Here is a 16,223-nt window from a genome sequence, read left to right as displayed (position 1 = left end):
CCCTATCCAAAGTTGAAGTATATCTGAACAGCTTCACAAATTTGTATTAATTTCCTGGCCCCTGAATACACTTGAGGTTGAGATCCCTAATCTAATATCATAAGTGATCAGGAAAGTACGATGTAGTTCTTAGGAGCACAAGCTACTGAATCAGATCTACCTGGGTTTAAATCTTTACCATCTATTGGTTGTCAAAATGAGTTACCTAATTCCAAAGATCTTCATTTTTTTCATCAGTACAATGTTGACAATATCTATCTTACAGGGTCTCTGAGTAAGGATAAAATTAGCATATGCTTAGCACAATGCTCATTCAGTATGTTGTCACCCAGTATAGCAGTTGAGGGATATTAAATTACTTTTACATTAATAGTAACTTTTCCTCCCTAGAGAATAATCACACTTCTTTTTTGCTCCACTGAAGTCAGGCTTACTTGTGTGACTGGCTTTCGCCAATGGAATGTGAGCAGAAGTAAGGTGTGTCATTTCCAGAAATGGCTAGTTTGTACTTTATCACTTTTGCTGAACCACTGTAAGCAATGATACTGCAGATAGTGGCCCACTCAATGTCAAGTCCTGGAAGGAGCTCAAGTACAATATGGAGGAGAGCTACTAGGCTGACCCTCAACAGACATGGAGAATTAATGAAATATAAGTAGCTCAACTAGTTAAGAATCTGCCTGCAATGCAGGAGACCTGGGTTTGATCCCTGGGTTGGGAAGATCCCCTGGAGAAGGGAATAGCCACCCACTCCAGTATTCTGGCCTGGAGAATTCCGTAGACTGTATAGACTATATAGAGTCTATAGGTTGCAAAGAGTCAGACACAACTGAGTGATTTTCATTTTCAAAATATTTTTGCTTTAAGACATTGAGATTTCAGAGGTGTGTGTTACAACAGTGTAGCCCATTCTGACTGAAATTGTAGTGGAAATTGTTAGTGTCATCACTACCATTATCATAATTGTGACTATTCAAAGTTATTTCCCATGCCAGGCCTTCCTTTCCTTTATTTCCAGAGCTCCTGGCAAAGACACCAGAATCTCTGCCCTATCCTCTGTGGTCAGCTGCTCTTTCCCTCCCTATTTTATCACCCACTTTGAGCTTATCTTCCTGTATTCTTACAGCCTTCAACACTCCTAGTGATCACAAGGCTTTGGGGAAGGGAACAAAAGACATCATTCCTCTTTACAGTAAGACAGCTTCTCTCCTTTCAATATGAGAGAAAGCACAGTTTTATTCATATGTCACAAAGATGTGCAAATAAAACACAAATTATTCCTATATTTAATTTCATTTTTCTCTGAAGTTCCTACCTTTTTTGTGCAGCAGGAGAAAATTATCTTCAGTTGAATTTTAAAAACTTAGCTTGATTCAATGATACTGACCGAAAGTTGACAAGCTAGCACCTGTAATCCCACTGACTATTTGTATAAAGTTTTGCTGGAACACAGTTATGCCCATTCATTTACATATTGTTTATTACTGTTTGGGGCTTCCAAAGTGGCACTAGTGATAAGCCAAGGCAGGAGATGTAACCTGCCTGACAAAGCAGGAGAGGTAAGAGACATGGGTTCAATCCCTGGGTCAGGAAGATCCCGTGGAGGAGAGCATGGCAACCCACTTCAGTATTCTTGCCTGGAGAATCTCATGGACAGTGGAGCCTGGAGGGCTACAGTCCATAGGGTCATAAAGAGTCAAACACTAATGATGTGACTTAACACACACCTACACACACACACGACTGTTTTCAGGCTACAAGGGTAGAGTTCAGTAATTGCAAAAGAGTTCATGTATTTCACAAAGTCTATAATATTCATTATCTATCTCTTCATGTAAAGTTCACTTGTCTCTGAAAAAAATTTCTCTTTAAGTAAATGATCAGTCCCTTTGAGATGAAGCTCTTAGTCTTTCATATTTCTCTTTCTTCAATCAACTCCTCTCCAAGATGAAGTCTGGGTTTTAAAGCTTATGTGATCTCTGTAACTATGGCATAAAGAGAGGGGGGAGACCAGGTCCTCAGTGCGTGTGGTACCCTCTGGATTCTTGCTCACGTCTACTAAGTAGTGGTTGGTATGAATTTTTCCCTGGACTAGTGAGCACTGACATGAGACTGGTCCTATTCCTGAGGGTTCTGCTGACATTCACTGTCCAGGTTGCAACTGGCGACATCTGCGGTGTGCTCTCATTTGCCTTGTGAGGGTATAGTACCTTCCCTGCTCACTTGACCACTGGTGATTTTGCAGAGCCCATCGAGGGCCAGCTGAAACTTGCACACAGTCTTAAGACCACTTTTTTCTTTATGCCAGGAATCCTTTCTGGCAAACTCCCCAGACAAAATCTCAGGTAAACGCCATATACTATCCCAGGAACATGGGCAAAATTCTGGGTCCTTCATGTGCTTCATGGGAAATAAGGATGCTTTGAGAAGGCTGCATTCATGCCTTCCCTCTGCTTAACCATTCTGTGATGCCTAGTTTCAAGTGGAGCAGATGACCTATAAAGAAATCACTTTCCAGTATCCTGAGTAGAAAAGGGAGCAGAAATATTTCAGCCTTCAGCATTCCCACCTTTTCACCCAATATTCTGCTATTTCATTCTAAAAGAGGGAAGGTAGGCCACATGAATGACCATGCTTCGACTTCTGTCTCTCCTCCAATCCCTCAAGGTAAAGCAAATACCTCCACCTGTACTTCCTCTATATGCAGGATGCCTATAAATCTCTGCAAAACTTTACAATAAAGCCTACTTTATAATCAAGGCAAGATGAGGGAATGCGTATGGGCGTATTATTTTCTCTCAACAAACTGGGGCGTGAAGACTATTGTACTGCTGAAGTTTTGAAAAACACTAATTGGAATGTCAGAAGCTGAATATTATCTTTCTTTTCATTCTTGCTGAAACATGTAATAGATGTAGCTCTTGGGCTTACTGGGGAGAAAACCATGTACACTGAAAAGCAAAAAATAACACATTGAAAGCATTCCAAAAATATTACTCACTTTACATATCACAGAATCAAATCCATTTGAAGGGATCAGCACCCATGAAAAACGCATTAGAAATTACATAGGGAAATCCTACCACCAGCGCAGAGAGACCACCTTCAAGCTTCCTTTTAATCAAGATTGCTAGATCCACTCCCAACCCCTAGATGTGGAGCAGATATTTCACAAGGTGAGATTTTCATTCAAGGAAATGTGTTTCTTTTTATTTATTTATTTATTTGTTTTAAATTGGAGGATAATAGCTTTATCATTATAAAGAGTCTGTCTTTATAAAGAGTGTGCCTGTAATGCAAGAGACCCAGGTTCAATCCCTGGGTCAGGAAGATCCTCTGGAGAAGGAAATGGCAACCCATTCCAGTATTCTTGCCTGGAGAATCCCATGAACGGAGGAGCAAGGTGGGCTACAGTCCATGGGGTCGCAAAGAGTGGGAGCTTTACAATGTTGTGTTGGTTTCTACCATATATCAACATCAATCAGACATAAGTATACATATGTTCCCTCCCTTTTGGACCTCCTTCCTACCTTCCACCCCATCCCACCCCTCTAGGTTGTTACAGAGCACAGGTTTAGTTCTTTGCATTAATGGACATTTCTTAACCCATCTCTCCCTCTCTTTAAAATAAAGTGGTTGGAATGGAAATTGATTGAGGTCACTCTCAGCTCTGGAATCAATTTCAAAATGAAGCAGTGTTTGATAGTAGTGGGAGGAAGAAGTCAAGGGTCTTATGAACCTGAATTTGAATCCTGACCCTGCCACTTAGTAGCCATGTATAACCATTCAGAGCCACTACCTAAGTTTCTATATCATGACCCTCTGTTCCTAAGGGATTAGGACCTCATGTGGTCTTTATTTCCTCCCATCCAGACCACATTGGTTTTCATTATGGGCTTGCCACAGGCAAAATATAGCAATCCCAAACACCTGCCCTTTAAACAGAAATATATTTATTACTTTTAACTAAAAGGACAATTGCTTTACCCGGAATACCACATGCATAAGCAAAGTTAGATTCCAATTTGGCAGTCTGTCAGAATCTCATCGAATATCCCTCTATCTTAGCTTTCCCATATGATTATTGAAGGTTTAGCCTGAGTTCGGACTTGAACCATGAAAAGAACTCAGAGATGTATGCTCTGGAGGGTCCCCTATATTTATAGCTCCTGATCCCTAAAGCTTGCCAACATGCCTTTCTCTGTGATTATCTTATAATTTCTACAGACTGTGATGTCACAACTCAAAATGGTATCTGGTTACTTATTCAGTGGTCACTCTGGGAATTATTTTGTCAGGTGCCGAAAAGTTGGGAAGAGATGCTAATGCTAATAATATTACGTTCAGGTTGTAATTACAGCTCAAGTTATAGGAAGAATCTTGGATTGGTCACAATTTTGACTGGCATCAAATCTTAGCATGGGAACTGAAAGATAGGTATCATCCAAAGAATAAAGAGAACTGAAGAAAAAAAATGCCTGTTTTTTTCTTTTTTTTTCAGCTCATGCGGAAACATTCCTTTTATTTCTTAGGCTGGAAATCACACCATTTCTATAGTTAGTTACAAAGACATTTTTATTATTAGGGAAAAGAAATGATGGAAGTGCCATACCTAGATATTATAATGACAGTTAGAGTGTGAGCATGTTGGCATTGCTATGTATATATATTAGCTAAATGTCCGAAACACTCCTCAAGGACTCCAAAAGGTCCCTTTGTGACCTTGGATCACAGACTTTCCCACTTTACCTCACTGGAAAGGACAAGAACAGGCTGGGGGTGGGGGGTGGAAATGTCATCTATGGCTTACCTGGTGCCTCAGTGGTAAAGAATATGCCTGCAATGCTGGAGACATGGGTTCAATCCCTGGGTTGGGAAGATCCCCTGGAGAAGGAAATGGCAACCCAATCCAGTATTAATGCCTGGGAAATCCCATGGACAGAGGGGCCTGATGAGCTACAGTCCATAGGGTTGCAAAAATCTTGAACACAACTTATTGACTAAACAATAACAATAAGAAATGTGATTTATACTAGGGAAGTGTCCAAGAGAAGGGCAGGATCAAACAGGTCTGCTTGAGATGAGCAGATCCACAGGACAGGTATGATAGGAATCAAGGGAGAAAGCCGAAGGGCATATGAGGAGCAAAATAACATACACCAGCTCTCACTTACCACCCGTACCAACCCTGAGATATGAACAGACAAGCTTGCCCATGGTTATGTGGCATAGTCACAATGTAAAACCAAACAGACAGACTTCAGACCCTGCCCTCTCCATCACCCTGAATATCCCCTCCACCTCCTAGAACATGGAATCAGAATCTTAAGAGAAAGAATAAGAAGTAGTTAAGACGGGCACCGTTGGTGGTCCAGTGGTCAAGACTATGTGCTCCCAATGCCAGCGGCGTGGGTTCAGTCCCTTGTCAGGGAAGTTCTGTATGCTGCATGGCCAACCACCCCCCAACACACACACACACACACACACACACACACACACACACACACACACTCTCACACACTCACACACACACACAACTGTGAAGAAGTAGCTGCAATGAGAAAAAGTTGAGAAATGTAATAAGGCAATTGTTAAGTCAAGACAGTGTAGGGTGTAGGCCATGCATAATATCTGGGTATCTATGAGGGCTCCTGGCTTGCAAGTACCATGCTGTATCATGAAAATCTGAAATGCATCAGTAATTGAATGTTATGTATTTCATAGATAAATAATCCCATAAATATTGTCTCTAATGAAAGGACACTAGGAAGGAGGCAGAGTTTTTATAAATGAATGAATCTCCAAATAACAAAGATATCTGCACCAACTGAGGGAGTTTTAGCCAGTTCAGTACAAAGGAAAAGGACAAATGGAATTGGGAAAGAGATCGGAGGGATGTGAGGAATTGTCTTCTTTGATAATCACTAAAATAATTGCTCAGTTTTTCTGGATATATAATTGATTCAACAAATACTACTGAGAGCCTCTTTAGATCCTTGAATGACGGAATTTGGAGGCTATATTAATAAGAAATGGTTATCCCTGCACTCAAAGGGTTTATAATCCAGTGAAGTACCTATATCCTTAAAGAATATAAGGGGTTCTGTGGAAGGACATTCAAAATGTATAGAACATCATTCTCCCTCTTTTTCTTGGCATTGATTGAAATCAAGCTCCTCTCACCCCAACACACCTCCTTATAGTACCATTTCCATGGGGACTGAGAATTTATGTTGTCTGACTAAAAGTCATTATAGCTAAAAGTCTTCGTGTATGAGGCAAACATTAATATTTGCATTAATAATATAATAATTCACAGGAGCCACCAGGAGGTCTCTGAGGGGTGGAAAGCTAAAAGAAAAGTAACATTTCACCCTACTTTGCTACATTTTGTCCTTTCTTTGAACTTTAAAATGCGATTTAGCTCTTTATCATGGTGCTTGCTAGCTGTCCTCCAGTTGTTAACTTTGTGTCATTTATTCCCAAATTGGATTACAAAAATCTGAATGGCAGAGAGTCGTCATCTTCCCCTGCACTGACCTCAATGCCGAGCTCAATGCCAAATACAGAGGCAGCGCCTGGTACTGGCTCCATTGTTGTTGTTGTTGTCATTTCAGTTGCTAAGTCATGTCCCATTCTTTGTGACTCCACGGACTGTAGCTTGCCAGGCTCCTCGGTCCTCTGTCCTCTGCCATCTGTCCTGTACCCTCTGTCCTCCACATGAGTTTGCTCAACTTCATGTCCATTAAGTCGATCATGCTATCTAACCATCTCATCCTCAGCCACTCTCTTTTCCTTTTGCTTTCAATCTTCCCAGCATCAGAGTCTTTTCCAGTGGGTCAGCTCTTCACATCAGGTGGCCAAAGTATTGGAGCTTCAGCTTGAGCAATAGTCCTGCCAATGAACATTCAGGGCTGATTTCCTTTAGGATTGACTGGCTCCCTTGAACTGGCTTAAATGGGAGTCTCAGTTAAGACAAAGAGGGAGGTTCAGAGGAAATGAGCGAAGAAAGATTAGAATAGGTGTTGCCATTTTAATGATCCAGCCTCATGTTTTGGAAAGACCTGAATTTTCAGGGAGAAATATGCAAATTTCACAAATTAGAAAGAGTTAAAGGCAGCCTAGAGAATCAGCCTTGACTGCCTATTTACATCATTATTTACTGGCACACAAAGAATATACTGGCTTTCCCTTAGTGCTGGTTCACTGTAGGACACAAACCAAGATGCTGAAGTGCACTGAATATTCACTAAGGCCCGCAGGTGTCTTGCTGAGCATCGACCACATGCCCATAAAGCACGTGGTGGCCACAAAGGGCAGCAAAAGTCATAACCCTTGTCCCTATGAAGCCTATAGATTTAGTGGTGGCTCAAATAGCCCCTCGGATATTCACCTCTGCTTCCTTTGATCTTTTGCTCACTCATTCTTCATTTATTTTTACAGTGCAGTATAGAGAGTCAGCTTTGTGCCAGGATCAATAATTATGCCACACAGCTAAATAACATTAATAAAAACTCTGGAGCCTCCGAAGCACGCAGAAGCCAATGTCTGAGGAACTGGTGGGCCGTAAGGGAAGAAGGGCAGGGTACAAAAGAGAGAATATTGCTATATTTGGGCTCATTTCTCAACAAGGAGCTTTTCATGCCTAAATGTATTGTTCCTTTTCACTGAGCTTTCTGGCATAATCTCTTATTTAGGCTTAGATTGTGCCTGAGTTTCTCTCCAACTAAAGACAGCAGAGATTTCGGTGTGAGGGCCTCACTTGGCTCTCAGAAAGATAGCTTGTTCGGGTTTAAGTGTTATTAGAAAAAACTACAGGTCTTTAAGCTTCTCTCCCACCCTCTCTTTTTTCCAAGGGATTTGTCTGGAAATTATTTGAAATCCTTGAGTTCTCCATGAATAACTGAAACATGCACGCAAACATAAACCTTCAGGCTCTGACTTGGCAAGAAGATGTACAGAATAATTCCTTGTGGTTGGATGGAACAAGTCAGAAATGATGCGGAAGGGAGACAGAGATGCTGGTGAAGAAACTCATCACTAGCTCAGCGTCTTTGTTAGAGGAGAGCTCACACATTAGAGGGATCAGTTACTGAAGACCCAGACCCAGTCCGCCCGTTCCCTCCTTTACCCTTTTGTGCTGCCCTACAACCCATCCCCCAGCCTTTCCAACCTACTGAGAGCATCTCAAACAACTGTCATGAGTTATCTTCTTTGCATCAGTTCTTCCTTCTGCCTCTACATGTACCTTCCTCAGAGCCTTAGCAAAAGTTATCACACAGCTGTATATGTGTTTATACTCAGCCATCTCTATACTGTCTCTCTCCTACTACCCTAGGACATTCACGAATGTGGAATTATATTGTAGTCACTCTAAATCTCTAAAATTTAGCGCAGTGACCAAAACATAACAGATTCACAATAGATATTTGACAAATAAATGAACTTGTGACAATAATTGGTATTTGTTCAGCATAAACTATGTGCCAGTTGCTACAGTCAATGGTTTACACATGAATTCATTTAATTATCAGAAAAACCCAACAAGGTGGGAACTGCTATCTTCTTCATCCCAATATTGTCTTTGTGCCTCAGTTTCCTGTCTGCAAAAGGAGGTGACAACAAGGCTTACAGAGATAACTGAAGCACAGAGAGGCAAAGTGAACTGCTCAAGATGTACAGCAAGAGCCTGAGGCAGAACTTGAAGTTCTGCCGCTTGACCCCAGAGCCTAAGCTCCTGTGCGCCACACTACAGTGGAGGAGTAAGAATCCTTGGGACCCCTCTCAGATCTGCTATCTTTCTACAAAATAAACTCCAAATGAATTCGTTAAAAGTTGTCAGTGATTATTTTGATGACATATTTTCAACCCTTTGGTATTGTCTAGAACATCCCATGGACGGAAGAGCCTGGTAGGCTGTAGTCCATGGGGTCACTAAGAGTTGGGCAAAACTGAGCAACTTCACTTTCACTTTTCACTTTCATGCACTGGAGAAGGAAATGGCAACCCACTCCAGTGTTCTTGCCTGGAAAATTCCAGGGACGGGGGAGCCTGGCGGGTTGCCGTCTATGGGGTCGCACAGAGTCGGACATGACCGAAGCGACTTAGCAGCAGCAGCAGCAGCAGCAGCAGAACATTAGAATGTTGGAAAGATTGGAAAGCATATTGCCCAGTGGTTTTCAAATTTTCTTAGCAATGGGACCTTTCCTGGGAAAAATCTTTTCCAGATGAAATCTTTAGCAGAAGCTCAAGAGGTTTAAAAGAATGGCGATGCGTAGTTGAAATGGGCTGGAGATGGAGAGCTTGAGACATCTGTTTGAAGATTGCTTGTCCCTCTTCCATGGGTGACCCTAAAGAATCTCATTGAGTATGTAGGACTCAGTTTGGGTATTGGCTCTAGTCTCAGAGAAGGCAATGGCACCCCACTCCAGTACTCTTGCCTGGAAAATCCCATGGGCTGAGGAGCCTGGGGCGGGGCTGCAGTCCATGGTGTCACTAAGAGTCAGGCACGACTGAGCGACTTCTCTTTCACTTTTCACTTTCATGCACTGGAGAAGGAAATGGCAACCCACTCCAGTGTTCTTGCCTGGAGAATCCCAGGGATGGGGGAGCCTGGTGGGTTGCCATCTATGGGGTCACACAGAGTCGGACATGACTGACGCGACTTAGCAGCAGCAGCCACAGTTCTAGTCCAGATCCCTTCAATTAAACAATGAGAAATCTAAGATCTTAAAACATTTGCCCAAGGACACATATCTAGCAAGTGGCAGGTCTTCTGGCTCCAACATCAGTGTTCTTTCCTTTACATCATGCCAGGGGAATTGATTCCCAACCCTAGTTTCACGATGCCAGAGGCTGTCCTAGTTATCTCATATTGTGAAGGATATAACAAAAGTCTCAAAGCAAAAGTGATAATCTACTTCAAAAATCTGTGGCACCATATTTTTGATGTTGGTCAGAAAATGGGACAATCTTCACAGAATTAAATGATAATAAGATAATGCCATTGCTAAGACACTGCAAATCTGAAAAGGTTGAAGTCCAAAGTAATATCCAACCATGCAAACGACACCCACACATTCAGACTCTGACCTTGAACAACTAATCCTTAGCAAATCCGCAATCCCTTAGTTTTACGAAGTAGTATTTGGTGGGAGCAGCAGCGAGTCGATATTTTTCAAAACAAGATAATGAAAGCCCAGTGTTTACTGTACTAACGTGGGCTCTTCTCTGCCCAGAATTTTCAGAATTTTAATAATAACCAACGTCAATGTTTAATCTAAAGCTAGAGCACACTGGTTAAGAAACTGCTAAAAATAATCTGCTTCATATTGATGGCTTTGGCTTTGTTGACTCATAAAATGTCAGGGTTGGAGAAAAATAACTAGCGGAAGCTTCAGCTGTGATTGTACCTTCAATTATTGATGCTCCATTCTTAGTCTTCAGGCCCAACAGCTAAGATGCGATATGATGGAATAGAGACCATGTGATGGATTAAACTTGGGGAGGAGCCTCACTCTCAATTCTGTCCACAAGACTCCTAACCTTACCAGCTTACAGTAAGAACCACGGAGTCCAAATATTGACTGATCTCATAGTGTTCCTTCACATTGGGTGGTAAGAGAAGGAGAGGAAGGGCATGAGTTGCCAGATTTGGGAAGCATAGAGCTAGGAATGTAAAGGTGTGTGCTTATGAATTTACAAGAATGGTTTCCAAATGGATTCCTCTAGTTTACAGCAAAGATGCCAGAATCACTCAGGAGATTCAGGACTCATCACTGTTGAGTAGGAACACTTATGGAATTAAGGATCAGGAAAATGGAGATCGAGTTCTAGCTCTGCTTTATACTAACTACATACATTTGAGCTGCTCAGTCTCACGGTGTGCCTACCTCATCAAGTACCTGATGTATCTAAAAATTCCTTACTGACCTTCAACTACCAATTACTGAAGCCAGACACCATACTAGGTGCTTTACATACATTAAATCGCAGCATCCTGTACTCATGGAAGGGACTACCATTTTTATCTTTGTCCCCAGATAATGCTAGTGAAAGCCATGAACTTTGTACTTGTACTCATAGAGTGAAAAGCTAGAATTGATTTTTGAAAGTCACAAATGGAAACATGACATAGGCTTTCCAGGAGGTATCAACATGCAGGTGAATCATGAATTGCTCATGACAATGGGAATAAGTCAGCATTCAGAGGGTTCTTTTTTTTGGGGGGGTGGTCTCAAGTTCCCTTCTCTAAAATTTACCACTTTCTGACATTGTCACACAGCACGAACACAAAGTCAAAGGAAACCTATGCACTCACCACCCCCTGTAGAATCTGATTCAATGGCTTGCAGCTTTGAGGTTCAACAGGAAGACAGACCCTTTGGACAGTTCAAGAGCAATTGCCTCTCGATTCCTTTGGGCATTTCAGAAGAGTACCTGCCTCTCAACTCTGCTGGTCTATCAGGCCAACCCCAGACCCGTCACAGGGTAAGAAGACATCAGAAAGTGGTTCATGGAGCTTCTAGAAAGCCAGACTAGAGAGGGTGGTTCTGAACAACAAAACTTAACGCAGCCCCAGAAACATTTCATGTAACACCACTGTCAGCTGCACATGGAATTGCTTCTTCCAAATCAGGAAAGAGTTTGTCCTGAGCCAGCCACACTCTGCATGGGTTCAGACACATTCATTCCATTCATCATCTATCCACAACCTTTCTTGAGTGCCAACTTGTGCCAGCCTCCTGGGGGCCTGCCTGTACCCTACCTGACAAAAAGGGAGAAGAGGAGAAGTATTAGTAGTTAATAGTGGTACCATGTACTCAATCCTATGTGAACAAAGAAGAAAGGAAAATAAGGCAGATTATGGGAAAAGGAGGCCCAGAGGAGCTTCCCTCATAGGGTTTCCAGATTTAGAAAATAAAAATAGAAGGTGCAAGTTAAGTCTGATTTTGAATATACAACTAATACTCTTTTGAGTGTATTTGGGGCCAATATGAAATATACTTACACTTCAAAAAGTATTTGTTGTCTATCTGAAATTCAGATTTAACTGGCATCCTATATTACATGTGGCAATCTTATTCCCAAAGGAGTTGCCTCACTGAGTCTTAGGAAAATGCTGGAAGATGTTTCTCCTGAAGGCTTGATTTATTAAGGATGAGGTTGAGATGTCTCCTGACTGCACATAGGAATGAACTACCAGACTCTGTTCTTCCATCCTTATAATAGCTGGTGACATTTAATCTTGACCTTCAGGTTCAAACCCACCCAGGCTCTGACCCTATCTCTCTTTATCAGAGGAGTCAACAGCCCAGGTGGCTCAACAATACAGACCTTGCCACCGTTCAGATCATGCACTTGGCATGACCAAAATAAGTTTCACAAGACATTTGAATAAATGAGGGTCTTAGTTACTACTTGGGATTTTTTTTCCTAATTTTTCTATCCAAGCTCCTATCCTACCAACCTGGGTCAGTTTTCTTTCCAATCACAAAGAAAAGCAATGCCAAAAAATGTTCAGACTACCATACAATTGCATTCATTTCACATGCTAAAAAGATAATGCTTAAAATCTTTCAAGGTAGGCCTCAGCAGTATGTGAACCAAGAATTTTCAGATGTACAAGCCGGATTTATAAAAGGGAGAACACAGAGATCAAATTGCCAACATCCATTAGATCATAGAAAAAACAAGGGAGTTCCAGAAAAGCATCTACTTCTGCTTCATTGACTACACTAAAGCCTGTGACTGTGTGGATCACAACATACTGTGGAAAATTCTGGAAGAGATGGGAATACCAGATCACCTTACCTGTCTCATGAAAAACCTGTGTGCAGGATAAGAAGAAACAGTTAGAACTGAACATGGAACAATGGACTGCTTTCAAATTGGGAAAGGAGTATGTCAAGGCTGTATGTTGTCATCCTGCTTGTTTAACTTCTATGTAGAGTAAACCATGAGAAATGCCAGGCTAGATGACTCACAAACTGGAATCAACATGCCAGGGAAGTCTATCAACAACCTCAGATACACAGATGATACCACTCTAGTGGCAGAAAGTGAAGAGGAACTAAAGAGCCTCTTGATGAGGGTGGAGAGGAGGGTGTAAAAGCTGGTTTAAAAACTCAGCATTCAACCAACAAAGATCATGGCATATGGTCCCACCATTTCATGGCAAATAGATGGGAAAAAAGTGGAAACAGTGACAGATTTTAATTTCTTAGGCTCCAAAATCACTGTGAATGGTGATTGCAGCCATGAAATTAAAAGACACTTGCTCCTTGGAAGAAAAGCTATGACCAACCTAGACAGCATATTAAAAAGCAGAGACATCACATTGCCAACAAAAGTCTGCATAGTCAAAGCTATGGCTTTTCCAGTAGTCATGTACAGATGTGAGAGTTGGACTATAAAGAAGGCTGAGTGCCAAAGAATTGATGCTTTGAATCTCTGGTGTTGGAGAAGACTCTTGAGAGTCTCTTGGAGACAAGGAGATCAAACCAGTCCAAAGGAAATCAACACTGAATATTCATTGGAATTACTGATGCTGACGTTGAAGTCCCAATACTTTATCTACCTGATGTGAAGAGCTGACTCATTAGAAAGGACCCTGATGCTGGGAAAAATTGCGGGCAGGAGAAGGAGGTGACAGGATGAGATGGTTGGATGGCATCACTGACTCAGTGGATATGAGTTTGAACAGACTCCAGGAGATAGTGAAGGACAGGGAAGCCTAATGGGCTGCAGTCCATGGGGCTGCAAATAGTTGAACATGACTTCGTGACTGAAAAACAACAACGAACAATGCCAATCCTGTCTCCCAGTTTGAGTAAGAGTGCCCCTGATACAATCAGGCACATATCAGATATTCAGTAAACATTCAGTGTTTAATTCAGCAACATGAAAAAATGGACCAGAAGGTAAAAATTGGGCCCCACCTTTGCATTACTACACAATTCCTCCCACTGGCTGACCCTTGGTTTCCTCATCTGTCAAATTAGTGGGTCAAACTATATAGATGATCTGTTTCTCTAGCCCCTTTTATATCAAGTCTGAGCTGTTTGCCTATGGATATATCCAGGGCAAGCCATATGTATTAAAAAAGAATCCATAAAGTTATTCAATTCCCCTTTTAGGCAGGCCAAGATTTAATGTGTAAAGATAATATTGAGCAATAACTCATTGGAAAATTACTTTTGCTAAACTTAGACCATGTTATAATTTCATAATTCAACACAAATCCCTCTAAATTTCTAATCCTGGGACCAGTTTCAAATGCTGGGAGCACCTCTATCTTTATTCAGTGCTCCAAATAAGCCAAGATTTTTGACAAAAATTATCTATTTATGAATAGCCTTGGTCATGAATGCTGCCTTTTTTTTCCTCAATATTTTAAAAAGCAAATATTTTTCTAACAAACAATGACTATTTTCTCTCCTTTAATTTTCATCAATTTTTTGTATGTTAGAATTAATAGGCAAACTGTGGCTGAGGTTTTCATCTCAACAATTTATTCAATTCACTTAGTAGCACTCAACCCTAACTGTACATTAAGAAATACCTGGAGAGCTTTTAAAACGACTGAGGTCAGGGTCTCACCTTAGATAAATTAAATCGAAATCCCAGAAGGAGGAGACCCTGACTTGCCAATGATGCTAAGGTGCAGCCAAGATTGAGACATTCTGAATTAAGACACCAAAACTGTGTTCATGGCATTAGGTGTTTATATTATCCTTGACAAATATGTGAAGCCAACAGTAGGGCATCAAGGAGAGAGGGATTTTAGAGGGAAATTAATGCAGAAGTAATTCTAAAGATTCAAGACCACAGAGGACATTTAGTCAGCATGATGACTGGGTGGAGATGAACAATTACTGAGAGGTCTCTTGGGGTTTAAGAAGTGTACAATTCTAAAACCACCACACCTGCAAGGACATGTCAGCCTGTGAGAGAAGAAATTGACATCTCCCATGGACCAGATTGAAGTCCTCTTTCACATACCTCTCTCAGCCACTACTCATCATTGAAAAGATAAGTGCAGTTTTTCAAGTAACCTGATCTTTTTTTCTTGATCCTCATCTGTTATAAGCTTCCCTTGATGTTCTCCTCCTCTTTTTTGCCTTTTCTTCCTTCTTCTGCTTCCACTACTGCCATTAGCACCACTGCTAGCAATTCCGAAGTGGACATACAGTGAAGGGGGAAAGGGCAGGAGCGGGGTCAACTACAGAGAGTCACCAGTACATAGATGCTTACTTTTCTTTTCCTGGTCTAATTCTGGGGGCATTCTGAGAGTTAACAGTTATTGAGCATGGACAGTATTCTAGCTTGAGTTTCTCTTCATTTTCTCATCTTTCTATCCATGCTGCAATCCTCTGTAGAGTTATCAGTATTATCCTCACTTTGAATTGAGGAATCTGAGGTTCCGAGAGGTCAGATAATATGCTCATGGTCACACAGCTAATAATCAGCTACTTCTCCTATGATCTGCATCCCTAACCACTGATAGAAAGTGATAGCTTACTCTGAGATTCCATAGCACTGTTTCCCTTTCTAAACACATGTCCTGTTGCGCTTCATGTTGTGGTAATTTCTGACCCCTTTCTATAGAGCTTGACTCTCTAAAACTACTGTCTATATCCAGTTTATTTGTGTCCCCATTATGGCAGTACAATATTTGGCATGGAACATAGCCAATCAACAAAAGGTGAAAACTGAATGGATTTGGAAGTGAAGAAGTGTATGTTTCAATAGCTGACTTTTTTTGTTTGTTTGTTTTTCTAGCAATTTATGCTCTGAAGTCTGAAGTAAAGTTTTGAGTAAAGGATTTGAGACCGGGAAGCACTTGTTTTAAAACTAAAAATTCAATTAATCAGAGATATACACTGGGTCCTGGAGTGTGAAGTCAAGTGGCCCTTAGAAAGCATCACTATGAACAAAGCCAGTGGAGGGGATGGAATTCCAGCTGAGCTCTTTCAAATCCTGAAAGATGATGCTGTGAAACTGCTGCACTCAATATGCCAGCAAATTTGGAAAACTCAGCAGTGGCCACAGGACTGGAAAAGGTCAGTTTTCATTCCAATCCCAAAGAAAGGCAATGCCAAAGAATGCTCAAACTACCGCACAATTGCACTCATCTCACATGCTAGTAAAGTAATGCTCAAAATTCTCCCAGACAGGCTTCAGCAATATGTGAACCAGGAACTCCCTGATGTTCAAGCTGG

The sequence above is a fragment of the Ovis canadensis genome, chromosome 15 (genome assembly GCF_042477335.2).
Source record: "Ovis canadensis isolate MfBH-ARS-UI-01 breed Bighorn chromosome 15, ARS-UI_OviCan_v2, whole genome shotgun sequence".
Lineage (NCBI taxonomy): Eukaryota > Metazoa > Chordata > Mammalia > Artiodactyla > Bovidae > Ovis > Ovis canadensis.
Note: the sequence above shows the minus strand (reverse complement) of the source record.